This window comes from Eptesicus fuscus, chromosome 22 (assembly GCF_027574615.1).
Source record: "Eptesicus fuscus isolate TK198812 chromosome 22, DD_ASM_mEF_20220401, whole genome shotgun sequence".
Classification (NCBI taxonomy): domain Eukaryota; kingdom Metazoa; phylum Chordata; class Mammalia; order Chiroptera; family Vespertilionidae; genus Eptesicus; species Eptesicus fuscus.
The window spans coordinates 33,497,631-33,525,543 of record NC_072494.1 but is presented as its reverse complement, the minus strand read 5'-3'; the positions used below and the strand labels follow the sequence as shown (position 1 = coordinate 33,525,543).

Sequence of the window (27,913 nt, the reverse complement as noted above, 5' to 3'; positions counted from 1 at the left end):
AGCGTTTCCCAGCACAATTGATCTGCTCTGTGCCCTGGGCAGAGGGATTATGTTAAAGGTCCCCAAGGGCTTCTAATATGCATCTAAGGTGGAAAACCTCTGCACTAGTGACTCTCAATCCACAGTTCATTTCTACATGGAAACTAATAAACACAGGAGGTAAACACGTATATTTACCAGAAAAATTTGAGTTTTTATTAAATCAGCCTATGAAAGAAATCAGAAATGCCTAAGACTCGAATTAAGGTCTTGTTGCATGCCTAACCAAACAAGATTATCTGTGGTTTAAAAATATAAGAAAAAATCTTTCTAATACCAACACTGAAGGAAAATTAGCTTGATGGCAAGTAAAGCATTTTATCAAATTTTTTTTTGGCTTCAACTTAAGGTTATATTTTATCCTATATCATAATAGAGGAATATGCAAATTAGCCTAGATGCCATAACATCACAATTGGTCAGCAGGAGGCATGCACAGCAGGAGCTGGTGGACAGGAACTGCCATCACCTGGAGGGCCTCTGTGTGGCCCGGGGCGGCCCTCCTCTGGAGGTGGCCCCCACACGGCCCAGCCTGGAGGCCACCTGGCCCAGGGGCCACCCCGCCCAGGGGCAAAACCTGGCAGAGGCTTCCACAGGCTGAGGCACACAGTGATCACCTCCCTGCCTGGCCCGGAAGTTGCCCCGCTGGTGGTGGCCATCAGGGGAGGTGGCCCTGCAAGGCCAGGCCCGGAGGCCACTCGGCCTAGGAGTGGAACCCAGTGGAGGCACGCACAGGCCTGTTCCACTGCCCATCCCGGAGGCCGCCCACCCCAGGGGCGGAACCTGGACGGGGCAACCATCGGCAGAGGTGCACACAGGCCCAACTGCACTGTCTGAACCAGAGGCTTCCCGGCCCACAGGCCCACAGGCAGAACCTGGCGGAGGCAGCCTCCCGGTGAGGTGCGCACAGGCCAGCCTTGCTACCGGGCTTGGATGCTGCCCAGCCCAGTGAAGGCCCACCCACCAGCGGAGACAAGCACAGGCCCACAACACTGCCAGGCCAGGGGGCCATCCGGCCTCGGGGTGGCCCCAGGCTCTGCTATCTTGAGTTTGTGGTTTCCAAGGAAACAGCCAGAAGGGATGATAAATCCTCTGCAAATGACTCAGTCTGTGCCTATCTAAGCGGCAGCAAGTGGAGGCCTGGTTTAAATCAAGCCTTTCTCGCATTGAATGACCCCAGCCCTCCCTAGATCAGGCAGTTTTATGTGGAATGCAATCTCCACGCAATACAACTGGGCTCCAGTTTCATCCCTGGTGATCTCATGTGCATTAGCTCGGAGCAGCGGGGAAGGAAGGGAAAAGGCATCACGTGGGGCAGCTCTGGTGAGTAAGCAGAAGGAAACCTGTAAGAAGAATCAAATAAACTAATACAAACACCCCTCCCCCGCCCTGGGAGAGATTCCAGAATGAGGGGCGTCCTGCCCAGGCATTGCGTACCTGCTTCCCACCCCCTTCATCCAAATGGACAGGTTAGGGGGTTAAAGGGAGGAGGAGGAGGAGCCTTGCAGGAAGGGGATCTCTGGAACCACACCCCTGCCCTCCCTCCAGACCTGACCTCTCAGAGCACAGGGCCTGACCCTGCTCCCAGCAGATTTGCATATCCCAGACCCTCAGATGCTTCCAGGGACTGGGCATTCTGTGTCTTCCCTGCCTCCCAGCAGCTGACCCTCACAGCCTCCTACCCCAGAAGCACTCTGTCCTCCCCAACTTTCGGTCTTTATAGCCTAAATGCATGGTGGGTGTAGGTGCTTCTCCAGGGATGTTATTGGATAAGAACCCAGCGAAGTCACTTAGCAACTGAGCTGCTCAGACTTCATCAGGGACAACGAAAGACACACCTTAGTTGGCTTTGATAGCAAAGCAATCTTATTTTATATTTTTAAATAGAGTTATATTGATTTCAGAGAGGAAGGGAGAGGGAGAGAGATAGAAACATCAATGATGACAGAGAATCATAGATTGGCTGCCTCTTGCACTCGCCCTACTGGGCGATGGAGCCCGCAACCCAGGCATGTGCCCTTGACCAGAATTGAACCAGGGACCCTTCAGTCCTCAGGCTGAAGCTCTAGCCACTGAGCCAAACCAACTTGGGCAAGCAATCCTATTCTTAAAGACTTGATTTTTGTCATAAACAAATGGATTTTAATCATATCAAACCAATATATATTACTTTATGAAATATCTCTTCATTTCTACTAATGCAATTCTACCTTAAAGCTTATGTTGTATAATCTATACTAATAAAAGGGTAATATGCTAATTACACCAGACATCCATCCGGATGTCCTTCTGCACAAAGCCATCATGGCAGGGGCCGAGGCATAGGCGGTTAGGGGTGACCAGGCCAGCAGGGGAGGACAGTTAGGGGAAATCAGGTCGGTAGGCAGGTGAGCAGTTAGGAGCCAGCAGTCCCAGATTGCGAGAAGGATGTCCAACTGCCAGTTGGTTTAGGCCCGTTCCTGTGGAATTGAGCCTAAACTGGTAGTCAAACATCCCCCGAGGGGTTTCGGATTGGAGAGGGTGCAGGCCAGGCTGAGCGACACTTCCCACCCTGTGCATGAATTTTCGTGCACCGGGCCTCTAGTATTTTTTTTTTTTAAATATATTTTATTGATTTTTTACAGAGAGGAAGGGAGAGGGATAGAGAGCTAGAAACATCGATGATAGAGAAACATCGACCAGCTGCCTCCTGCACACCCCCTACCGGGGATGTGCCCGCAACCGAGATACATGCCCTTGACCGGAATCGAACCTGGGACCTTTCAGTCCGCAGGCCGACGCTCTATCCACTGAGCCAAACCGGTTTTGGCTCTAGTATTTTTATATTGGTATAAAATATACTGAGAGAACATTCAAGGTGATTAACAACACAAATCTTCTGCAAAAATACTAAAAAGACCTGGGAGAGGAGGAATTTTTATTTGCATTGATTAAGTATATTGTTGATTTAAAGAAAATAGGTAACTATGGTAATTTAAAATTTAGTAATATCTGACAGCTAATATTGTAACTCAGAATGAAGATTTTTACATGTTTTAAGAATTTGCATTTTTGTACTTAACAGCAGGATTAACCTGGTGTACTGACTTCCTGAAATCATGCAAAATTGAATGAGTATACGCATTTTTGTTCTAATCTACATTGTTTTCATCATTTCCAGTCTCATCCATGAAAGGTGACACTGATATGAAGCTGTCCTTTAAAAAAAAAGACAACAACAACAACGTCTTTATTGATTTTTTACAGAGAGAGGAAAGGAGAAGGATGGGGAGATGGAAACATGGATAAGAGAGAAACATCACCATTGGCTGCCTCCTGCACACTCTCTATTGGACATTGAGCCCTCCATCCCTGTATGTGCCCTGACCTGGAATCAAAGCAGTGACCTCTTGGTTCCTGGGTGGACTCTCAACTGCTGAGCCACTCCAGTCAGGCAAAGCTGTCCTTTTTGTAAATCATAGTACTGCTGCTCTCGTGTGGATGGTTACAGCAGTTGACAATCCCTTAGCCTTTAAAATTGTCTTTATTCAGAGGTTTGTCATTACTTTCATTACTTTATAATGTCACTTTGAATGTGGTATTGACAACTCTTTTCTGGTTTCCTTTTGTGAAATTAACATTATAAAAGGTTAAACTGTCCCTTATGAATACTGGGGACTGTTGTCTGTAAAGTATTTTCCCTCTCTCTCATTTATATATTAGCAGAAAGTGAATAGACATGAGTACAGGTCACATTGAGAAAGTTACCCACCCTGGTTCCTGAATTCTAGATCAAGAAACGTGCAGAGAGGTAGTAACATCCATGTTAGTAGGAGGAGCCAATTGTGGTTTTATTATTTTATGTAGCTTTAAAAAATTGAATTATTGTATGTTGCAGTGGAAAGCCTTGTAATGAATGTCAGAAACAATCAACAGCTCTGCTATCCTGAGATTTAGGACATGTGGCTTCAATTCTGTAATCTACTGATGCTTATTTTTATTTATATATACATATATATGTAAATACATATATATATATATATATTTTATTGATTTCAGAGAGAAAGAAGAGGAGGAGAGAGAGATTGGCCAGAAACAACAATGACAGAGGATCATTGATCAGCTGGGAATTGAACACTGAGAATTGAACATTGATTTCCTGGTTCATAGGTTGATACACAACCGATGAGACACACGTGCTGGGTATAATCTCCTGATGTTTAGATGAGCACTTATTTATGGTGTAGGGGAAATGATTGGTAGTTGATCATCTGCTACCACGTGAAAAGGCTCCTAGAAAAATACTCCTTCATCTGCATTTAACATGGGACTCGATAATGAGAACATTTGGATAAGATGCCATATTACAATGCTTCTCATATTCTAGTGTGTAGATCAGTGATGGGCAACCTTTTGAGCTTGGTGTGTCAAACTTCGCCAAAAAACTGAGCATAACTCGGGTAGTGTGTCACTTTGAGGAAAAAACATTATTTCGCAAATGTTTCATCCTCAGGAGCAGCAAATGTTTCATCCTCGGCATGCGGCTGCCTCAGTGGCTGCGTGTCATCAGAAATGGCTACACGTGTCAGTGCTGACACGCGTGTCATAGGTTCGCCATCACTGATGTAGATGAATCACAAGTAGTTCTTCATAAAACGGCAGATTCTGATTCAAATGGGTCTCAGGTGGGGCCCTGTGTTTGCATACCTGAGTCCCACATTCTGCAGTTTGTGGTAGGCTGCTGTATCATGGTCCCACAGATATCAGGGTCCTAACGCCTGGGACCTGTGATGTTACCTGCATGGCAAAGGGTCTTCAAAGATGAGACCTTGGGTGGGGAAATTACCCCAGATTATCCAGGTGGGACCCTAAATGTAATGACAGTCTCCTTCTAAGAGGAAGGCAGAGGGAGATGTGACTACAGCACCAGGCAATGTGACCACTCAAGCAAAATGCTGCTGGATGGAGGATGGAGGCTGGAGCCAAAAATCAAAGAATGCAGCTACAGAAGCTGGAAAAGGCAAGGAAACTGCTTCTCTCCCAGTCCCCTGGTGGGCGGGTGGCCCAGCCCACACCTTCATTTCCACCCAGTGAAACTGATTTCTGACTTAAGACTTCCAGAACGAAAAGAATAAATGTGTGTTGTTTTGAGACACTGTGTGAGTGTCTGTGTTCCTCCAAAATTCCTGTGTTAAATCCTAACCTCCGAGGGGATGGCATTAGGGGCCACTGGGAAGTTACTAGGTGATGGGGGCTCAGGCTTCACAATTAGGATTAGTGTCCCTATAAAGGAATTCCAAGAAAGTCCCTCACCCTCTGCCACGTGAACTTACACTAGAAGGCACTGTCCATGAACCACAAAGCTGGCTCTCACTAGATGCTGACACTGCCAGGGCCTCGATCTTGGACTTCCCAGCCTCCTGAACTGTGAGGACCTGTTGTTCACCAGCTACCCAGGCTGTAGGATTTTTATAGTGACCCGAAGGCACTGAGGCTCCCAACCTGCCCGACTTGTTGCTGACGCCACAGAAAGGAGCCACCAATGCCTTTTATTTTATTTTTTTTTTAATTTCTTTATTGATTAAGGTGTCACATATTTGTCCTCATCCCCCCATTCCCATCCCACCCCTCTCCCCACGCATGCCCCCAATCCCCTGTTGAACTTAACCGTTGGATAGGCTTATATGCATGCATACAGGTCCTTTGGTTGAACTCTCCCCCTCCCCCCACCCTCCCCCTACCCTCCCCTATCCTCCCTCTGAGGCCCGATAGTCCGATCGATGCCTCCTTGCTTCTGGTTCTGTTCTTGTTCCTCAGTCTATGTTGTTCATCATTTCCCCTAGATGAGCGAGATCATATGTCACTAGATATATACTAATAAGAACTGAATGTGAGACGAGCACTAATAGTTATGCTGACAGGCAAATGAATCAATCGGTAGCGAGCTTCCCCCTGGACCAACAGTTCTTTTGAGACCCAATTTCAATGTCCAGTAGTTCCTTATGTGTACATGTCAGCACTGACCCCTCAGCTCTGGATGGTGGACAAATGGTGGTAATGGAGGTCCGACTCCCTCTGGTTTGGTCTCGGCCGAACCCAGGGGCACGGCGTCACCCGGATTAAGGGGCACGTGGCCTCACCCATACCCAAGGGGCGCGTGGTCTCACCCGGGCCTGGGACCCAGCCTCACCCGGATGGATCCAGGGGCGCATGGCCTCACCCGGACCCAGGATCTGGCTTCACCCGTACCCAGGGACGCTTGGCCTCTCCCAGACCCAGGGGCACGTGGCCTCACCCGGGCTTAGTTGCACAAGGCCTCACCTGGATCCAGGGACACATGGTCTCTCCCGGACCCAGGGCCACTTGGGCTCACCCGGGCCTAGGTGCACGAGGCCTCATCCGGATCCAGGGACGCATGGTCTCACCCGGACCCAGGGACGCTTGGCCTCTCCCAGACCCAGGGGCACGTGGCCTCACCCGGGCCTAGGTGCACGAGGCCTCACCCGGATCCAGGGACACATGGTCTCACCCAGACCCAGGAACGTTTGGCCTCTCCCAGACCCAGGGCCACTTGGGCTCACCCGGGCCTAGGTGCACGAGGCCTCACCCGGGCCTAGGTGCACGAGGCCACACCCGGATCCAGGGACACATGGTCACACCCGGACCCAGGGACGCTTGGCCTCTCCCAGACCCAGGGCCACTTGGGCTCACCCAGGCCTAGGTGTACGAGGCCTCACCCGGATCCAGGGACACATGGTCTCACCCGGACCCAGGGACGCTTGGCCTCTCCCAGACCCAGGGCCACTTGGGCTCACCCGGGCCTAGGTGCACGAGGCCTCACCCGGATCCTGGGACACATGGTCTCACCCGGACCCAGGGACGCTTGGCCTCTCCCAGACCCAGGGCCACTTGGGCTCACCCGGGCCTAGGTGCACGAGGCCTCATCCGGATCCAGGGACGCATGGTCTCACCCGGACCCAGGGACGCTTGGCCTCTCAGACCCCGGGGCACGTGACCTCACCCAGGCCTAGGTGCACGAGGTCTCACCCGGATCCAGGGACACATGGTCTCGCCTGGACCCAGGGGTGTGTGGGCTCTCCCAGACCCTGGGGCGCTTGGCCTCGCCCGGGCATGGGATCCAGCGTCATCCGGGTCCAGGGGCACATGGCCTCACCCGGACCTGGAGTCCGGCCTCACCTGGACCCAGGGGCATGTGGCCTCACCTAGACCCAGGGACGTGAGGCCTCACTTATACCCAGATGCGTGTGACCACACCCTAGCCCAGAGGCGCACAACCCCGCCCGCACCCGGGTCTCAGCGGGGCCCCGTCTTCCCGATCCCAATTCCTGCCGGTCAATCCCCCCTCAGCAATTTCCCTGGCCATCCTTCCAGAGCTCCAGTATGGCTGCTGCAGAACTCGTCGGGTGGCGGCTCGGCGAAGCTCCGGTGCGCCCGGTGCATGGCGGTGGGCCGGTCTGGCGTCGCTGCGTCGGCCCTTGGGTCTGCATCGGTGGCCGGTCGCCGAGCATGCGCACCTGGCCGCTTCCGGGGCGTTGAGATTCTTGACGGACTCGGAGGTCAGCAAGCACGGAGTCTCCCACCCCATGTCTCATAGGGGCTCGTCTGTCCGTGCTTGGCTGCCAGTGGAGCCGTCCCCTCAGCCGGAGACCGCCGGGGGAACTGCGCCGAGCACGTTCCAGGCCGCTGTTGTATCGCCTGAGCCATAGTTCTTTTGTGTCGCCTGAGCCGTAGTTCTTAAAGTGTGGTCTTTGGGTCACCGGCATCAGCATCATCCCACATACCCCTCTTTTATTCTAGTTGTAGAGCATCTACTCAGCCAGCCCTATGGTGGTCTTGGATGGTGTCTGCTCTGCTCTCTTGTCGTAGTCTCAAAGTTGTGGTAGGCAACAATCAGGCTTCCGCCCTATGCCTCCATCTTGGTCCTCCTTTGTATAGTTAAGTCTTGATTGTTGTTGGTGTCACTGGGGGGGCTCTCTTTGTCTATAAAGGAAGAGTTGCTGTTCAGGAGACACGTTTATGGGCTGGGTCTTGGTGCAGCAAAGCTTTGGCGCTCACTGAATATTCCTGTTGAATGTGTCCCTTATGCACGTGGTTGAAATATGGTGTCATCTCCCACAGACCACTAGATGCCCTCGTTTCTGGGTCTCCAATGGGGTGTAGATCAGCTACTGCCTTAGGCACTCAGCAAGGATTACAGCAAAAACTGTAGTTTCTTCCTCCTGTCTGAGTGGCCCTGGAGCAGTCCGACTAGAACAGCAGTTCATCTGGTCCGCTGCCAGAGAGCAGGCCACCCACATGCATAAGCCGTTGCTTGGGGCGCAGGTGTGCCTGCAAGACTTGCGGGGCAGGTCTTCAAAACGTGCGGGGCGGGTCCCAGGGCGGGGCGGGGTCTCAGGGCGCCAACAGGCCATGGTGCGGCGAGCCGAGATGGCTGTGAGTCTGGTCCTTCTGCCTTCCACGTATCTAAGTCCCCTCGTTCCGCACTCCAGCGCAGCAAACACTGATTGCTGGGCACACCTCCGCAAGAGTCCCGCCTCTCCCCGCAGGCATCTGGGTCTCCCGCGGTTCGCCAGAAGATGGATTTCAGGGTGATGGAGAGCTAATCTCCCCTAGGTTTGGAACAAAAGCCCCTTTCCCCCGCCACCAGCCAGACCCACGCGCCTCCACACCTCATCCCCTCCGATTTCGCTGGGTGCGAGGCAACAGAACAGCCTTTAACCTCCGCCGCCATCTTTTTCAAACTTCCCAATTTGTACTTCTTAATCCCTTCATTTCAGTCAACTCTACTGAAGTCTAGCGCCGCCGGGAGGTGCACGGAATGGGCGCCCGGGCCTTCGTCCAGTGCGCGGTGCGCGCGTCCCGCGGAACCAGGCGCGCGAGGGCTGCGCGGCGGGGGACGGGCGCTGGGCGGCCGCCGAGCTCCAGGCACCGCCATCGCCGCGTTCCGGACGTCGCCGCCGCGGCGTCCCCCCAATTTGTACTTCTTAATCCCTTGAATTCAGTCAACTCTACTGAAGTCTAGCACCGCCGGGAGGTGCACGGAGAGGGCGCCCGGGCCTCCGTCCGGTGTGCGGGGCGCGCGGCCCGCGGCACCAGGCGCGCGGGGGCTGCGCGGCGGGGACGGGTGCTGGGAGGCCGCCGGGCTCCAGGCGCCGCCGCTGCGGCGGCGTCCCCAGCGTCCCGGGCCGGGCGGCCTGCGGGGGCGGCGGAGTTGCGAAAGTGAGTGAGTTTCCCAGGATTTCGCCCGGAATGGGGTTCAGTGCAATCGGAGCCGGCGCTCAGCGCACTCCGGAGCCTTTATCTCCTTCCTGCCAGTGAACGCCGGCCAGGTCATCAGCCGCCCCTTCCTCTCCGGTTCCATCCTCCCCGCAGGAGCGTGTGCTCGTGTCTCCGCCCGTTTCTCCATACCTTAGGCTTTTACGGCTTCCCCGACTGTCCCCGTGGCCTTCTCCTTCCCCCCAGCTGTGGGCATTTCAGTCCACCAACTTTCCTGTGGTTCTGGACGATGTCCGTTCTGACCTCTAGTTGTATTTTTGAAATTGTTGTGCCCGGCTGCAGGTTAGGTGTTTAACCTATGGCGCCATCTTTGTTCCCCACCAATGCCTTTGAGAAGCAAAGCCAGAGAGGAGTGGTTCTCAACCCAGGCTGCACATTAGAATCACCTGGGATGAGTTTAAAAAAACGGCGAGGAGCAATGCCAGGACCCATTGCTGGAAGAGTCAAGGCAGAACGTGTAAGGGTTGTGGATAAGAATCACTCTGTAAAGGCTCCTTGGGTGAATCTGATCAGAAAGTAGACTGAAGCTGTGCCATTAGAATAAGCCTAAAATACAACATTTCTTGTGTGTTTTTTTTAAAAAAAAACCTCTTAAGCTCCCCAAATTATGGACACACTATGTTCCCAGGACCCTCCTGAAACTATACAGCAGCTTCTCAGTGAGGCCTGGCCCAACACCTCACAGCAAGAATTACCAGGTTAGAGATTCCACCCTCTCTAGGGCTGAAGCACAGCCCTGAGGACTAAGCCCCGCCTTGCAGGCCTCATTGGCCCCGCCCCACCTCTACGACCAAGGCCACGCCCACTCAGTGTAAAGCCCTGGACACTGTGAGTCTGGGATTGTTGCGTCTGGGACCTGCACTCAAAGAGGCAAATACTCACTGTCCCTCGGGTTTCCCCGCTGATGTCTGGGAGCATGAGGGCCTCCTATGAGCCTCGCAGTGCATCTTCCCGCCGCCTGGAGAGTCCCTTTTCGTGGGGCTTCCTGGGGGTCCTTCTGCTGGCCCTAGAGCTCCTGCTCCCCATGTGCTCAGGTAGGGGAAGGGAAAGGGGGTCAGCTCTGGAGGGAAACTAGAGCGGGTAGGGGAGCTGGCCCACCAGAGAGGAGGGCGAAGGGAACTTTGCTTGGTGTGTGGGGTAGAGGCTCGGGGCTTGGTGGACCCAGGTGATGCGGGGTTAGGGTAGAAGCCTTAGCCACAGATGCTCCGGGTTGTTCCGTGGGGGACCCAGAAGTGAGGGGGACTTCAGAGGGCCCGCGGTGAGGGTTGTTAGGTGGTAGGTACTGAGCCTCTTGGAGTGCTGGGTGCAGTCAGTGTGTGCTGGGGGCCAAGCTGTGTCCCTAGCAAAAGCTTGCAGGCGTTTGGGGACTGAGCCAATCAAGATGTCAGAGATTAACCAAAGAACATGTATGCATATATGCGTAACCCATGGTCACAGACAATAGTGTGGGGAAGGCCAGGAGTGGGCGGGGGCTGAGTGGATGAGGGCAAAGGGGTGGGGAAATGGGGGACATGTGGAATACTGTCAACAATTAACAAAAGGAGATGGGAAGCCCTGACCAGGTGCTGAAGGTGAGGGCTTGCTCTTCAATGCCCAGCTGTGTGTGGGGATGTTGCTTGGGGGAGTGCTGGGCCCGTGGGGGAGGCTTTGCCCTGTGTTGCTGGGCTTAGTGAAGCCTTGGTGAGTGGGTGCTGTGCCCCACTGGGTTGGGCTGGGGGATCCCAGGCCAGGTGGACGAGGTGTATGCTTTACAGAAGGGTCCAGGCCAGAGGTGCAGGGTGTGGGGCAAGGAAGCTCACTGCTTGCTTTGTATGGGGTTTGGGGAGCCCGTGTTGCCCACAGAGCCCTTAGTGAGTGAGAGCTAGCTGCAGGGCCTGGGATTTAGAAGGATTGGGAAGGACACGCAGTGCTTTTTGTACAAAAAGCTAACAGGCTGCTTGTTGCCCCCAAATCATATTGGTATTGCTCTCCAGGCTGCTGCTTGTTTTTAAGCATGGAGACACAGTCCTGTTGCCATCCCATATAGATAATGCCCTACCCTATTCCCAAATGCCATGTGCGCAGTCTTTTTCTTTTTTATTAGCTTGCGTCCCATTTGAGGGGAGATTAGAAGCAACCTGGTAGCCAAACCTAGTGAGAAATGAATGATAAGAAATGAACAATAAATGGCATCCATGGGCTTTTCCCCTGTAGCTGATAAACTGAAGCTGAAGGCCATCCACTATCAAAATTCATGTTTCACTGAATGTAATCAATACATATATGCATACATATATGCTCACTGTATTAAACATATGTGATCAAAGGGCAACAATTGAATATTATGGTGTATTACCAACTGTCATTGTAAGCATGTGTGTTTCTATACCGCAAGCGATTTTTAGGATCCTATTACATAGACAGTTTGCATGCTGCATTCTCTCCTGAGGAGAATTCATTCAATAAAGATTTGTCTTGTATGTGCCAGGCTCTCACTGGTTCTGGGGACACACTGGTGACCAATAACAAGCCATTCCTACTTTCATGATCCTTATTTCACTCTTGGTCAGTTTGCACACGCACACCATGAACATAAACAGTGACTGTGTTTTGCTCCCTGTTAGATCCCCAGTGCCAGGCGCACAGTAGGCAACCAGTAAGGATTTGCTGACATTTACTGGGACTGGCGGACAGTAACCAACCCACAATGCTAGTGTTCCAGCCCCAGTCAGCTGCCCTGGAGGAAGGGGCATGACTCTCTGAGAGCCTTTAACAAATGGCTGGTGGGAGGGAAGGCTTTTCTGCCCAGAGGCCACACTCTGCCACTTAGGGGCTTCTGCACTTGCTGTCCCCAGGCTCCTCCTTTCTCGCATAATTGGCTCCTTGTCCTTCAAACTTAGGTGTGAGGACATCCCCTCAGACACCCTCTCTGAGCAAAATATCTCAGAGACCCACACACTCCAGCTCAAATTCCCCTGACTGTTGTTCCTCTTCCCAAACTTCCTTTTCTGTCCTAGCTCTACTAGAATGCAGAGATCCTTTCTGTCTTGTCACACTGGTGTTTGCAAATGCCCCATGTTTTTGCCATGGTACCAACACTCTTTTATAACTACTGAGTTCCAGAAAAATGAAGTATAATATTCAGGGGGCTCAGCAGCCCAGTAAAAATTCAAGTCAAACAGGAATACAAACACTTCCTTGAAAAAATGAAAATGACAAGCAAAACCTTACAAAATGTATGAGATACAGCAAAAGCAGTTATAAGAGGAAAGTTTATAGCTATACCAGACTTCATCAAGAAGCAGGAAAGATCCCAAATAAACAATCTAATATATGTTTAAAGGAACTAGAGAGAGAGGAGCAAACAAAATCCTAATAAGTATGTGGAAGGAAATAATAAAGATCAGCGTGGAAATAAATGAAACAGAAAATAGTAAAACAACAGAAAAGATCAGTGAAACTAAGAGGTGGTTCTTTGAAAGGATAAATCACATTGACAGATCTTTATCAAGAATCATAGTGCATAAAGGGAGGGGACACAAAATAAAATCAGAATTGAAAAAGGAGACATTGCAGGAGACCACCCTAATTACAAAGGATCATAAAGAATACTAGGAACAATAATATGACTAAAAATAAGATAATCTAAAAACATGGATGAATTTTTAGAAACATACATGCTTCCATGAGTAAACCAGGAAGAAACAGAGAATTTGCATAGACCAATTCTAGCAACTAAATTGAAGCTTAACAAAACAAAACAAAAAAACTAACAAGAAACTGAAGCACTGGAACAGACAGCATCTAAGGTGAATTCAAACAAATATTTAAAGAAATAGTACCTATTCTTCTGAAACTATTTCTAAACATTGAAAAGGAAGGAACACTTCCAAACTTATGCTACCAGGCCAGTTTTAGTCTGATAACCAAAACCTGAGGGAGACACTACCAAAAGGAGGATTAGAGGCCAGTATCACTGATGAATGTAGATACAAAAATTCTCAACAAGACTTCAGCAAACCAAATACAACATACATTAAAAAGATAACGTACCATGATCAAATGGGATTTATAGCAGGGATGCAAGGATGATTCAACATCTGCAAAACAATGCATGTGATTCATCACATCAATAAAACCTATGGTGAAAATCATATGGTTATCTCAATAGATGCAGAAGAAGCTTCTGTGTTGCCACTGCCTCCCTGGGGCCCACACACTGAAGTGTCATTGGTTTGATTCCTGGTCAAGGGCATGTATTTGGGTTGCAGATTTGATCCCCAGCCCTGGTTGGGAACATGCAGGAGACAACCAATTGTGTCTTTCTCAGATCCATGTTTCTCTCTCTCTCTCTCTCTCTCTCTCTCTCTCTCTCTCTCTCTCTCTGTCTTTCTCTTCCCCTGGTTCCAGCCCTTCCTCTCTGTCTAAAAATAAGTGGAAAAAAGTATTCTCGAGTAAGGATTAACAAAAGCAAAGAAACCAAGATGGCGGCATAGGTTAAACACCTAACCTGCAGCCAGGCACAACAATTTCAAAAATACAACTAGAGGTCAGAACGGACATCGTCCAGAACCACAGGAAAGTTGGTGGACTGAAATGCCCACAGCTGGGGGGAAGGAGAAGGCCACGGGGACAGTCGGGGAAGCCGTAAAAGCCTAAGGTATGGAGAAACGGGCGGAGACACGAGCACGCGCGCCTGCGGGGAGGATGGAACCGAAGAGGAGGGGGCGGCTGATGACCTGGCCGGAGTTCACTGGCAGGAAGGAGATAAAGGCTCCGGAGTGCGCTGAGCGCCGGCTCCGATTGCACTGAACCCCATTCCGGGCGAAACCCTGGGAAACTCACTCACTTTCGCAACTCCGCCGCCCCCGCAGGCTGCCCGGCCCGGGACGCTGGGGACGCCGCCGCAGCGGGGGCGCCTGGAGCCCGGCAGCCTCCCAGCACCCGTCCCCGCCGCGCAGCCCCCCGCGCGCCTGGTGCCGCGGGCCGCGCCCTGCACACCGGACGGAGGCCCGGGCGCCCTCTCCGTGCACCTCCCGGCGGCGCTAGACTTCAGTAGAGTTGACTGAATTCAAGGGATTAAGAAGTATAAATTGGGGGGACGCCGCGGCGGCGACTTCCGGAACGCGGCGATGGCGGTGCCTGGAGCTCGGCGGCCGCCCAGCGCCCGTCCCCGCCGCGCGGCCCTCGCGCGCCTGGTTCCGCGGGAAGCACGCACCGCGCACCGGACGGAGGCCCGGGCGCCCTTTCCGTGCACCTCCAGGCGGCGCTAGACTTCAGTAGAGTTGACTGAAATGAAGGGATTAAGAAGCACAAATTGAGAAGTTTGAAAAAGATGGCGGCGGAGGTTAAAGGCTGTTCTGTTGCCTCGCACCCAGCGAAATCAGAGGGGATGAGGTGTGGAGGTGCGTGGGTCTGGCTGGTGGCGGGGGGAAAGGGGCTTTTGTTCCAAACCTAAGGGAGATTAGCTCTCCATCACCCTGAAACCCATCTTCTGGCGAACCCCGGGAGACCCAGATGCCTGCGGGGAGAGGCGGGACTTTTGCGGAGGTGCGCCCAGCAATCAGAGTTTGCTGCGCTGGAGTGCGGAACGAGGGGACTTAGATACGTGGAAGGCAGAAGGACCAGACTCACAGCCATCTCGGCTCGCCGCACCATGGCCTGTTGGCGCCCTGAGACCCCGCCCCGCCCTGAGACCCGCCCCGCACGTTTTGAAGACCTGCCCCGCAAGTCTTGCAGACACACCTGCGCCCCAAGCGACGGCTTATGCATGTGGGTGGCCTGCCCTCTGGCAGCGGACCAGATGATCTGCTGTTCTAGTCGGACTGCTCCAGGGCCACTCAGACAGGAGGAAGAAACTACAGTTTTTGCTGTAATCCTTGCTGAGTGCCTAAGGCAGTAGCTGATCTACACCCCATTGGAGACCCAGAAACGAGGGCATCTAGTGGTCTGTGGGAGATGACACCAGATTTCAACCACGTGCATAAGGGACACATTCCACGGGAATATTCAGTGAGCGCCAAAGCTTTGCTGCACCAAGACCCGGCCCATAAACGTGTCTCCTGCACAGCAACTCTTCCTTTATAGACAAAGAGAACCCCCCCAGTGACACCAACAACAATCAAGACTTAACTATACAAAGGAAGACCAAGATGGAGGCATAGGGCGGAAGCCTGATTGTTGCCTACCACAACAACTTTGAGACTACGACAAGAGAGCAGAGCAGACACCATCCAAGACCACCATAGGGCTGGCTGAGTAGATGCTCTACAACTAGAATAAATGAGGGGTATGTGGGATGATGCTGATGCCGGTGACCCAAAGACCACACTTTAAGAACTACAGCTCAGGCGACACAAAAGAACTATGGCTCAGGCGATACAACAGCGGCCTGGAACGTGCTCGGCGCAGTTCCCCCGGCGGTCTCCGGCTGAGGGGACGGCTCCACTGGCAGCCAAGCACGGACAGACGAGCCCCTATGAGACATGGGGTGGGAGACTCCGTGCTTGCTGACCTCCGAGTCCGTCAAGAATCTCAACGCCCCGGAAGCGGCCAGGTGCGCATGCTCGGCGACCGGCCACCGATGCAGACCCAAGGGCCGACGCAGCGACGCCAGACCGGCCCACCGCCATGCACCGGGCGCACCGGAGCTTCGCCGAGCCGCCACCCGACGAGTTCTGCAGCAGCCATACTGGAGCTCTGGAAGGATGGCCAGGGAAATTGCTGAGGGGGGATTGACCGGCAGGAATTGGGATCGGGAAGACGGGGCCCCGCTGAGACCCGGGTGCGGGCGGGGTTGCGCGCCTCTGGACTCGGGTGTGGTCACACGCCTCTGGGTATAAGTGAGGTCTCAAGTCCCTGGGTCTAGATGAGGCCACATGCCCCTGGGTCCAGGTGAGGCCGGACTCCGGGTCCAGGTGAGGCCAAGTGCCCCTGGACCCGGATGACGCTGGATCCCGTGCCCGGGCGAGGCCAAGCGCCCCTGGGTCTGGGAGAGCCCACACACCCCTGGGTCCAGGCGAGACCATGCGTCCCTGGATCCGGATGAGGCCTCGTGCACCTAGGTCCGGGTGAGCCCAAGTGGCCCTGGGTCTGGGAGAAGCCAAGCGTCCCTGGGTCCGGGTGAGACCATGTGTCCCTGGATCTGGGTGAGGCCTCGTGCACCTAGGCCCGGGTGAGCCCAAGTGGCCCTGGGTCTGGGAGAGGCCAAGCGTCCCTGGGTCCGGGTGAGACCATGTGTCCCTGGATCCGGGTGAGGCCTCGTGCACCTAGGCCCGGGTGAGCCCAAGTGGCCCTGGGTCTGGGAGAGGCCAAGCGTCCCTGGGTCCGGGTGAGACCATGTGTCCCAGGATCTGGGTGAGGCCTCGTGCACCTAGGCCCGGGTGAGCCCAAGTGGCCCTGGGTCTGGGAGAGGCCAAGCGTCCCTGGGTCCGGGTGAGACCATGTGTCCCTGGATCCGGGTGAGGCCTCGTGCACCTAGGCCCGGGTGAGCCCAAGTGGCCCTGGGTCTGGGAGAGGCCAAGCATCCCTGGGTCCGGGTGAGACCATGTGTCCCAGGATCCGGGTGAGGCCTCGTGCACCTAGGTCCGGGTGAGCCCAAGTGGCCCTGGGTCTGGGAGAGGCCAAGCATCCCTGGGTCCGGGTGAGACCATGTGTCCCTGGATCCGGGTGAGGCCTCATGCACCTAGGCCCGGGTGAGCCCAAGTGGCCCTGGGTCGGGGAGAGGCCAAGCGTCCCTGGGTCCGGGTGAGACCATATGTCCCTGGATCCGGGTGAGGCCTCGTGCACTTAGGCCCGGGTGAGCCCAAGTGGCCCTGGGTCTGGGAGAGGCCAAGCGTCCCTGGGTCCGGGTGAGACCATGTGTCCCTGGATCCGGATGAGGCCTCGTGCACCTAGGCCCGGGTGAGCCCAAGTGGCCCTGGGTATGGGAGAGGCCAAGCGTCCCTGGGTCCGGGTGAGACCATGTGTCCCTGGATCCGGATGAGGCCCCGTGCACCTAGGCCCGGGTGAGGCCACGTGCCCCTGGGTCTGGGAGAGGCTAAGCGTCCCTGGGTCCGGGTGAGACCATGTGTCCCTGGATCCGGGTGAGGCCTCGTGCACCTAGGCCCGGGTGAGCCCAAGTGGCCCTGGGTCTGGGAGTGGCCAAACATTCCTGGGTCTGGGTGAGACCATGTGTCCCTGGATCCGGGTGAGGCCTCGTGCACCTAGGCCCGGGTGAGCCCAAGTGGCCCTGGGTCTGGGAGAGGCCAAGCGTCCCTGGGTCCGGGTGAGACAATGCGTCCCTGAATCCGGATGAGGCCTCGTGCACCTAGGCCCGGGTGAGCCCAAGTGGCCCTGGGTCTGGGAGAGGCCAAGCGTCCCTGGGTCCGGGAGAGACCATGTGTCCCTGGATCTGGGTGAGGCCTCGTGCACCTAGGCCCGGGTGAGCCCAAGTGGCCCTGGGTCTGGGAGTGGCCAAACGTTCCTAGGTCTGGGTGAGACCATGTGTCCCTGGATCCGGGTGAGGCCTCGTGAACCTAGGCCCGGGTGAGGCCACGTGCCCCTGGGTCTGGGAGAGGCTAAGCGTCCCTGGGTCCGGGTGAGACCATGTGTCCCTGGATCTGGGTGAGGCCTCGTGCACCTAGGCCCGGGTGAGCCCAAGTGGCCCTGGGTCTGGGAGAGGCCAAGCGTCCCTGGGTCCGGGAGAGACCATGTGTCCCTGGAACCAGGTGAGGCCTTGTGCAACTAAGCCCGGGTGAGGCCACGTGCCCCTGGGTCTGGGAGAGGCCAAGCGTCCCTGGGTACGGGTGAAGCCAGATCCTGGGTCCGGGTGAGGCCGTGCGCCCCTGAATCCATCTGGGTGAGGCTGGGTCCCAGGCCCGGGTGAGACCACGCGCCCCTTGGGTATGGGTGAGGCCACGTGCCCCTTAGTCTAGGTGACGCCGTGCCCCTGGGTTCGGCCGAGACCAAACCAGAGGGAGTCGGACCTCCGTTACCACCATTTGTCCACCATCCAGAGCTGAGGGTTCAGTGCTGACATGTACACATAAGGAACTACTGGACATTGAAATTGGGTCTCAAAAGAACTGTTGGTCCAGGGGGAAGCTCGCTACAGATTGATTCATTTGCCTGTCAGCATAACTATTAGTGCTCGTCTCACATTCAGTTTGTAACGCCCGGAACGCTGGCCGCACTTACAAAGCACCAAGAGTCGCCTCTTATGCAAAAAGCAAAGGGTTTATTGGTACAGGCATGCCCGGTCCCACAATATACTCTGAACACAGAGCAGAGGTTGTGGGTCCCGAAGCAGGGTTTGAGCACAGGTTGGGGGCCTTTATTAGCCGGGTGGCCGGGCGACCCGGCGACTGCTCTGCCATTCTCCACGCCGGGAGACCAGAGAGCAGCAGCGACCCTTTGTGTAGGACCGCTTTTAAGCACATTAACCACATCCGGTTTTTGCAGAACAAGTAACCCAAGACAAAACAGTTTTTCCCAAGCAACGTCAGGATCATGCCAATGACGACCATGTTATTCACAGGGTCATCCTGTTCTCCAGAAAGCTGACAGTGTTCTGTAAAAGAAGGCCTACGTGCTGGGAAGGGGCCATGAGACCATATCTCAAGGCCTGGCCTAGTGTCAGCACTGACATCTCTATCTGGGGCATAGTCCACGGCCTCTCTGGAAGCATGCTCAAAAATTCCCACTCTCCAACAAGTTCTTATTAGTATATATCTAGTGACATATGATCTCGCTCATCTAGGGGAAATGATGAACAACATAGAGTGAGGAACAAGAACAGAACCAGAAGCAAGGAGGCATCGATCGGACTATCGGGCCTCAGAGGGAGGATAGGGGAGGGTAGGGGGAGGGTGGGGGGGAGGGGGAGAGTTCAACCAAAGGACCTGTATGCATGCATATAAGCCTATCCAACGGTTAAGTTCAACAGGGGATTGGGGCATGCGTGGGGAGAGGGGTGGGATGGGAATGGGGGGATGAGGACAAATATGTGACACCTTAATCAATAAAGAAATTTAAAAAAAAAAGGATTAACAAAAGCAACATGAAATAAACTGAAGAAAGATTTGTAAAAGATACCTCTGATAAGGGGCTAATTCCCAAAATACATAAAGAACTCATACAGTTCAACAACAACAAAATCTTATTAGAAGATTGGCAGAGGACCTGAATAGACAATTATCCAAGGAAGACATACAGATGGGCCCTAACCGGTTTGGCTCAGTGGATAGAGCGTCGGCCTGCATACTCAAGGGTCCCAGGTTTGATTCCGGTCAAGGCCATGTACCTTGGTTGTGGGCACATACCCAGTAGGGAGTGTGCAGGAGGCAACTGATCAATGATTCTCTCTCATTGGTGTTTCTAACTCTCTATCCCTCTCCCTTCCTCTCTGTAAAAAATCAATAAAACATATTTTTAAAAAAAAGATATACAGATGGCTAACCAACATATTAAAAGATGCTCAACATCAGTAGTTATAAGGGAAATGCAAATCAACACCAAAATAAGGTACCACTTCATACCAGTTAGAACAGTGGTTCTCAACCTTTATAATGCCGTGACCCTTTAATACAGTTCCTCATGTTGTGGTGACCCCCAACCATAAAATTATTTTCGCTGCTACTTCATAACTGTAATTTTGCTACTGTTAATGAATTGTAATGTAAATATCTGAGTTTTCCGATGGTCTTAGGCTCTACAGCAGCGGTTCTCAACCTGTGGGTCGCCTCCTGCCCCTGAGAGCTCCCAGACTGTGACAGGGGATAGGCCAGGCTGAAGGACACCCCCCTCCCCCCCCCCCCCGTGTCCCCCCCACCCCCCCCGCCGCCACGTCCAGTGCATGAATTTTCATGCTCCGGGCCTCTAGTCTTTTATTTATTTATTTATTTATTTATTTATTTATTTATTATAAATATATGTTATTGATTTTCACAGAGAGGAAGAGAGAGGGATCGAGAGTTGGAAACATTGATGAGAAACATTGATCAGCTGCCTCCTGCACACCCCACACTGGGACCAAGGTACATGCCCTTGACCGGAATCGAACCTGGGACCTTTCAGTCCAAAGGCCAATGCTCTGTCCATTGAGCCAAACCAGTTACGGCATAATCTTTTAGAAAAGCCACGTCTACAGCCAGCAGAAGCCCTAAGAGGCAAAATAGCCCATGTTAATGGGACTACCGATTGGTGCACATTCTCACCATGTTTGTAATGAGGGGTAAGTTGCTCCTTAGAGGAATGAAGTAAATGTTGCTAGTTTCATTTTTGGTTTGGTGCTCTTCTTGTGTTTGAAACTGTGGAAGAGTAATCTGATGGAGGGCTATATACTATAGAAGTCTTCTTAGGGGCCAGGTGAGTGTGGAATAAACTCAGAAAAAAATGGGAAGGGCACATCTATAAATAAATTTTTAAACCAAAAATATTGATGCTCTCTCTTCAATTTACTGTTGAAAGAATATTCAGGTTAATCTCAAAGAAACCAAAGCTAATAGGATGTTGTTTAAAGCAAGCATAGCTCATCATCTGGTAAAAGGCCTGGCACAATCACTGAAAATCTCACTAAGGACTTTCCATTTATTCTATACAACCTGCCTGCTGCCAGGCCATAATCCATGGCTGGTGGAAAAGAAACTACTTTACTTTCATGTTCTTATTCTCTCATGCCCAGATGCCTGTGGTGAGCCACCAAAATACAAAACTATGAGACCCAAGTATGATCTTATACCCCCTATTAGTGAATGGTTCGCAGTAGAATATATATGTAACCAAGGATACAAGCCTCTTGTTCCTCCTGTTCAACCAACCGCTACTAGTTGTCAGCCTGATGGATCATATCACCCTCCTCTCCAGGAGGCTTGTACAGGTAAGTACACAAAATTTTTATTTTTATTGCTCTAAAGATTTTCATACATTTTAGACTGCATATTCTACTATTACCATGATGGTCTTCTCAGACGAATATAGATTTTAGGTAGCAAGATATTTATTCAGGCATTGAAGATCTCCAGGAAATTTTTAATTTGGCCATTGATTCTCTGGGTAAATGTGAATCTTTACCAGTTAACTACCAAGCGTCCAAAACGAAAGTCATCCCCGCACGCCACGATATTTTGAATTTAATTTTAAAAAATCAATTTGCAATGAATATTATAAAAATAAATATATTACTCACAGTTTGGGTGTTCTTGAATATTTTCAGCTGAAAATTCTCATGAAAAATGATGTTAAAGTTGGTCAGGGCTGCCACATAGCGAAAACATTTTTTATAGACGCATGTGGCCTGGGGGAAGGTCTGCAACTTGCGTCTACAGATGCTTATAGCGTACAGTGGGTTAAGTTTGGCCATTAGCAGCAACATGGATGGAGCTTGAGAATATTATGTTAAGTGAAATGAGTCAGTCAGAAAGCATTAAGGACCAGATGCAGGTAAAACTGGAACTCATAGACACAGACAACAGTTGGGTGGTTACCAGACAGAAGGGTGGGTGGTCGCAGGGGTAGTCATGAGTAAAGGGGACCAAGTATGTGTGGAAGATGATTTGACGTTGGGTGTTGGGCACACACCCAAATAAAGTAATATAGATCATGTGTCATAGATGTGTACACTTGAAGCCTATGTAAGCTTATGAGCCAATGTCACCCCAAGAAATGCAATAACAATAAATAAGAAAGTGTTCCCATCAGTTTAATAGCATAATGTAGAATTTTTATTTTGATTCCAATCTATTTTGACATTGCTTAAAACAGCAAATTTGAAATTTTACTTTTAGAAGCGTATTGTCCACAGCTAAAAGAACCCCCAAAATAATATTTACTCCAGGCACCTGGGTGCAGGTGGTCTGACTTGAGAAAGAGTCAGGGGTGACTTGGGGAGGAAGCAGACGTTTTATGCGCTCAGGGACAGCTGCAGATGGGGCTTCGGCTTGACCCAGGTATCAGGACCGTCCCCCCGTGTAGTTTCACGACCTTGCCATTTTTCCTTCTACTGGCTCCAGACGCCCTCTCTCGGGGCGCTGTGCAGGGGTTATGGTCTTCAGGAATTTCTGTAAAATAACCATTTAAGAGGAGCATGTTTGTGCAAGGCTTAGGCTAGAATGAGCTTTCTTTTATTAGCCCCTGCTGAAGTAGAGCCCTGTATCTTCATTCACCCTCTCAGTCCCCATATATGCAGTTGGTATTTAAATTCACAGTGTTTATTGTCAGTCTCCTGAAAGGGAAAAAGGGAAAAATGAAGGATGGAGCATTGATCTCTGGATCTGTGATTCCCCTGGAAGGATGGTCTTGCAACTTTGGGGGAGGTGTGACAACAATGGCTGCCAGCCCCTGTCTGCCTCTCTGTGATCATAAACAGCAGTAGATTATGAGAGCACAGATCCCCAAGGGCATGGTCTTTTTTGCTCACCCTGGGCCCCTCAGGCTGCCTATAAGCTGCCAAAGGACACGTGCACAGCTGCCTGCTGTGAGAGTGTCATGGTAACTGCCACTGTGCAAACAGCTGAAATTGACCAATGTTCCTGCATTTTACCTTTCCAAGAATTTCCTGGAAAGTGCAAGCCTTCAACAGACCTGAGAGTTCAAAACAGTGACATCAGGCAGATTCTAGCAGTGAAATCGTTGTCTATTGGAGAAGACATATTTTTGGTGCTTCCTACCCTGCCATTATTCCAGAATTCTCTCCTAATCCTATCTAGTAAAAGGGTAATATGCAAATTAACCATCACTCCATTACAAAGATGGCAGCACCCATAGACACAATATGGCGGCGCCCAGTCCTCTCAGCCCCGCTGGAGTCCTCCAGTCCTGGTGGAGCGGCCCCTGAGAGCAGGCAGCGTGAGCAGCCTGGTGAAAGGTTTGCTTCATTGCCATGGAGACAAGGCAAGCATTTCGTGCCTGGTCTCCGATGGGCCTCTGGGCCAAGGAGAGCCTCTGAGCAGCGAGCGCGGAGTGGCCAGGCCCCGCAGAGAGCTATTGGCGCACGGATTCATGTGCAGGGCTACTAGTACATTATAATATAAGTCAAGGAATTAGCCTTGGAGGAAAACTCAGCTGGGAGCATGTACGGGCAGTTTTACTGACTATATTTTAACTTGATCAAGTGAGAATATCTAATCAATAGTTAGAGAAAGAGAGCCTGCTAGGCACCTTATAGAGTACCAAAAGGTTAGGACATAGACCAGAGCTTTTTGACTGGTGTGCCACAAGAATTTTTAAAACATACAATACCTGACTATTTACTTGGGACACTGACCTCTTTTCTCTTAGATGTTCAAATGAAAAAATAGCTACTGCCAATACAATAATAGCCATCCCATATTAATAAATCAAAATTATACCAGTTTCTTGCCAGATAGAAAAAAAAAAAATATATATATATATATATATATATATATATATATATATGCCTCAGAATTTTAGTAATTATGTGTGCCATGAGATGAAACAGGTTGAAAATGGCTGACATAGGTTATTCTCAAAGAAGTTTTAGCTTCATTGAGAATCAAGATATATATAGAGAGAGGTGTCCAAGTACCACAGAAATAGGGTTATTCATGATCATTATAAGGAGAGTCCAGAGGGAGGACAGAGTTATGTGATCATCTACAGTCATCACAGAATTCATCAAGGAGGGGTCTCCCTGAGCTATACCTAGGAAGATACTCTAATCTGAAGAGTATTCATAACATCAAAAACTTGCCTAGCTCTCACTCTGTTTCAAATCCAAATTCACCTACTACTTAAAGCAACCCCACAACATATATACTTTTCCACAGATGAGGAATTTAAGAAAGGGAAACATTAAGGGTCTCTTCCTAGCTCAACAAGCAAGTCAGTATTGGAGCTAGGACCCGAATGCAGTCAGGTCAGCTCTTGGGCCAGATCTCTCTGCTCAGTCGTTGCCCTGACAGAGCAGAATGGCATGAGCAAGGACATAGATGTGACAGTGTGATGAGCCTGCCAGAGGTAGTAATCACCAGATTGTCAGGCAAGACAAGTTTGTTTGTTTGTTTGTTTATCATTTTTAAAAATATATTTTTATTGTTTTCAGAGAGGAAGGGACAGGGACATAAAAACATTAATGATGAGAAAGAATCACTGATTAGCTTCCTCCTGCACTCCCCGCACTGGGGATCGTGCCTGCAACCTGGGCCTGTGCCCTTAACTGGAATGGAACCCAGGACCCTTTAGTTCACAGGCCGATGCTCTATCCACTGAGCCAAACCAGCTAGGGCATGACAGGTTTATTTAGACACTTTGCTCTAGGCCAATTTGAAGAATCTCTCCATTTCATTAAAGTGCAGATTCAGTTAACACATTCAATACCTGTCACTTCAGAAACTTCTCCCTGAAGCTAGTGTAGTGCAGAAAAACAACTGTATAAAAACTTCGTCATTATTATGTGTTCTTGTTAAGTGGTAAAGAAAACAATCATCATTTCTTTTCTCATTTAGTTATTATGTACTTGGACCAGATGTTCTAATATGTCAAGACTCTGGTGGGAATAATTTGGCATGGAGTGAGGCACCACCAAGTTGTGAAAGTAAGTACATTCTCTCTTTAGAATTTACAACAGCAGTTCTCAAACTTTTTGGCCTGGGCACCCCTGTATGCTTTACAATTAACAAAGACACCACCGAGCTTTTCTGCAGGTGGGTTAGTGCTACTGATATTCTTTATGTTGGGATTAAAGCAGAGTTTTTAAATAATTATTTACTAATTCATTTTTAAGAACAATAATCTCAATAGGTGTTAACAAATGCAGCATATTTTTGTCCTGAGATCAAACATTTCCACAACAATGGGAAGAGTGTCATTGGTTTACATTTTTCTAATCTCTTCAGTATCTGGCTTAAAGAAAGACCTCCAGATTCATTCTGCGGCATTGTCAGTCTGAAGGCATAGGAAAATCTCACTGTACACTCTAAGGATGACAGTGAGAAAAGACAAAATCGTGGTATACCTGTGAACCACTGACTCAGGAAAGGATGTAGCATTTCTCATCTAGCACTGAGTTTTCCTAAGTCGTAAGTTTATTTTCTCATTAAATTGTCAGTGTCCCTTATGATTAGGAAAACTTAGCACAGTATTACAGATAAATACAAGTGTTCCTTACAGGTATCTTCTATGGGTATTTAAGAAAATGGGTTTTATTTTAAAATTTTATTTTTCTATTTATGATTTGAATTGGGATAATACATTTTTCATAGAAACTAAGTTTCAAATGAATATTAGATTTGCAACTAGATTGTAGGAATCATATGATAATGAACTTATTGAATACAGTTCATAGGACATTACTAATGCTATCTGAATCTTTCACTTTTTCTTTTGCTTTTCCTTTTCTCTTTTTAAGAGATTGTGTGTCAGCCACCTCCGCAAATATCAGATGGAGAATTCACCAATGCCCAGAAGGATACATATGAATATAATGACACAGTTATTTATAGTTGCATGCCTCCTGATGGACCAGATGGATATACACTTGTCGGAGAGAGCAAGCTTGTTTGTATTGGGTATTACCAATGGAGTAGTCACGCTCCTGAGTGTAAAGGTAATAACTTTTCCATTTCTTTCCCTCTCATTTGTAAATTGTGTGGAAAGATTTACCAACTTTAATTTTATTTCTTTAAATATATTTTTATTAATTTCAGAGAGGAAGGGAGAGGGAAGAGAGAGAGAGAAACATCAATGATGAGATAGGATCATTGATTGACTGCCTCCTGCACGCCCCTTACTGGGGATCTAGCCCACAACCCGGGCATGTGCCCTTAACTGGAATGGAACCTGGGACCCTTCAGTCCACAGGCCGATGCTCTATCCACTGAGCCAAACCAGCTAGGGTGATTTACCAACTTTTAAATACTTTGGCCAACACTTAAAACAAAAAAATTCATATGTGTTTGTTCCCCCTGTTAAATAGTTTCTAATCTAATTGTTTATGTGTCAAATAAAAAATAATTCTACTTATAGAGTTTCTCACCCTTCATCCCACATGTTCTTGGCATTGCTGTTTACGCATTATTAATTACTATGTATATGCATGAATTAAATTTTCTTTTTGGCTCAAGAACATCAAAAAACACATACTGGCTTTAAAAAAGATTTTTTCTTCATTTTTCTTTAAATCTTAATTGTTGAGAGCATTATAGCTATCCCCCTTTTTTGCCTCCATTGCCCCCATCAACCCAGTTTTCACCCCACCCCAGTCTTTCACCACCCTATTGTTAGTGTCCATAGGTAATGCATATCTATACTAATAAAAGAGTAATATGCTAATTAGTCTGAACATCTTCCAGAAGATCTTCCAGATGTCCTTCAGGACAAAGCCATAGTGGCAGGGCCGAGGCAGAAGCAGTTAGGGGCGATCAGGCTGGCAGGGGAGAGCAGTTAGGGGGATCAGGCCGGCAGGCAGGTGAGTTGTTAGGAGCCAGTGGTCCCAGATTACAAGAGGGATGTCCGACTGCCAGTTTAGGCCCCATACTGCAGGGATTGGGCCTAAATCGGCAGTTGGACATCCCCCAAGGGGTCGCAGATTGGAAAGGGTGCAGGCCGGTCTGAGGGACCCCTGCCAGCACATGAATTTCGTGCACTGGGCCTCTATTCTATATATATAAAATCCTAAGTGACGGCCAACCAGCCAGTAACTATGATTCCCAATGGCCACCAGGAGGCAGATGCCCCAACTGTTAGCTATGATGCACACTGACCACGGGGCAGATGCTCAACACAGGAGTTGCTGAGCTGTGGTAACTTGGCAGCTGCAGTTCTCAGGTGATGCACCTGGAACCAGAGAGGAGGGAGCCCGATTCTGGGGTGCGTCACCCGAAAACCACTCTCTTGCAATCCCAGTCCCCTCAGGAGATGTCAGAGAGCTGGTTTTGGCTAGATCCCTGCAGGCCAGGCCAAGGGACCCCACTAGTGCATGAATCTGTGCCCTGCGCCTCTAGTATGCATATAAATTCTTTGGTTAATCTCTTCCTGCCCACCTCCCCACTTCCCTTTGAGATTCCTGAGTCTGTTACATGTTTTGATGTCTCTGGTTCTATTTTATTCATCAGTTTAATTTTTTCATTAGATTCCTTGTTCATTTAATTTGATTTTTAGTTTCAATTGTTAATAGATATGTATTTATTGTATTTCTTCTTATTATTATTATTCTGGTTCTTCTTATTCATCTTGTTGTTGTTCTTCTTTTCTTCTTCTTCTTCTTCTTCTTCTTCTTCTTCTTCTTCTTCTTCTTCTTCTTCTTCTTCCCTCCTCCTCCTCCTCCTCTTCCTCCTCCTCCTTCCTCCTCCTTCTCTTCTTCTTCTTCTTCTTCTTCTTCTTCTTCTTCTTCTTCTTCTTCTTCTTCTTCTTCTTCTTCCCTCCTCCTCCTCCTCCTCCTTCTCCTCCTTCCTCCTCCTCCTCCTCCTCCTCCTCTTCTTCTTCTTCTTCTTCTTCTTCTTCTTCTTCTTCTTCTTCTTCTTCTTCTTCTTCTTCTTCTCCTCCTCCTCCTTCTTCTTCTTCTTCTTCCCTCCTCCTCCTCCTCCTCTTCCTCCTCCTCCTTCTTCTACTTCTAGAATATCCTTCAACATTTCATGTAATATTGGTTTCGTAGTGATGGATTCCATTACTTTTTTTCCTCTGG

The 27,913-nt window shown here is 50.2% G+C and overlaps 1 protein-coding gene and 1 long non-coding RNA gene across 4 annotated transcripts in view; both read left to right on the top strand.

The window, feature by feature from the left end:
• Nucleotides 1-27,913, top strand: part of LOC129147979 (membrane cofactor protein-like) — a 65,412-nt gene that overhangs the window by 22,949 nt on the left and 14,550 nt on the right. For 2 of the 3 annotated variants that reach the window (XR_008555191.1, XR_008555192.1), the window contains exons 8-9: nucleotides 24,738-24,826; nucleotides 25,640-25,837. The exons of the other annotated variant lie outside the window; for it this stretch is intronic. The gene's annotated coding sequence lies outside the window, so the exon portion shown is untranslated. The remainder of the gene's footprint in view (nucleotides 1-24,737; nucleotides 24,827-25,639; nucleotides 25,838-27,913) is intronic. 3 annotated transcript variants of the gene reach the window in all.
• On the top strand, nucleotides 1,162-5,136 carry LOC129147980 (uncharacterized). The gene is made up of 4 exons (XR_008555194.1): nucleotides 1,162-1,362; nucleotides 3,104-3,214; nucleotides 4,078-4,221; nucleotides 4,915-5,136. It is a non-coding gene; the product is annotated as an uncharacterized LOC129147980 (long non-coding RNA).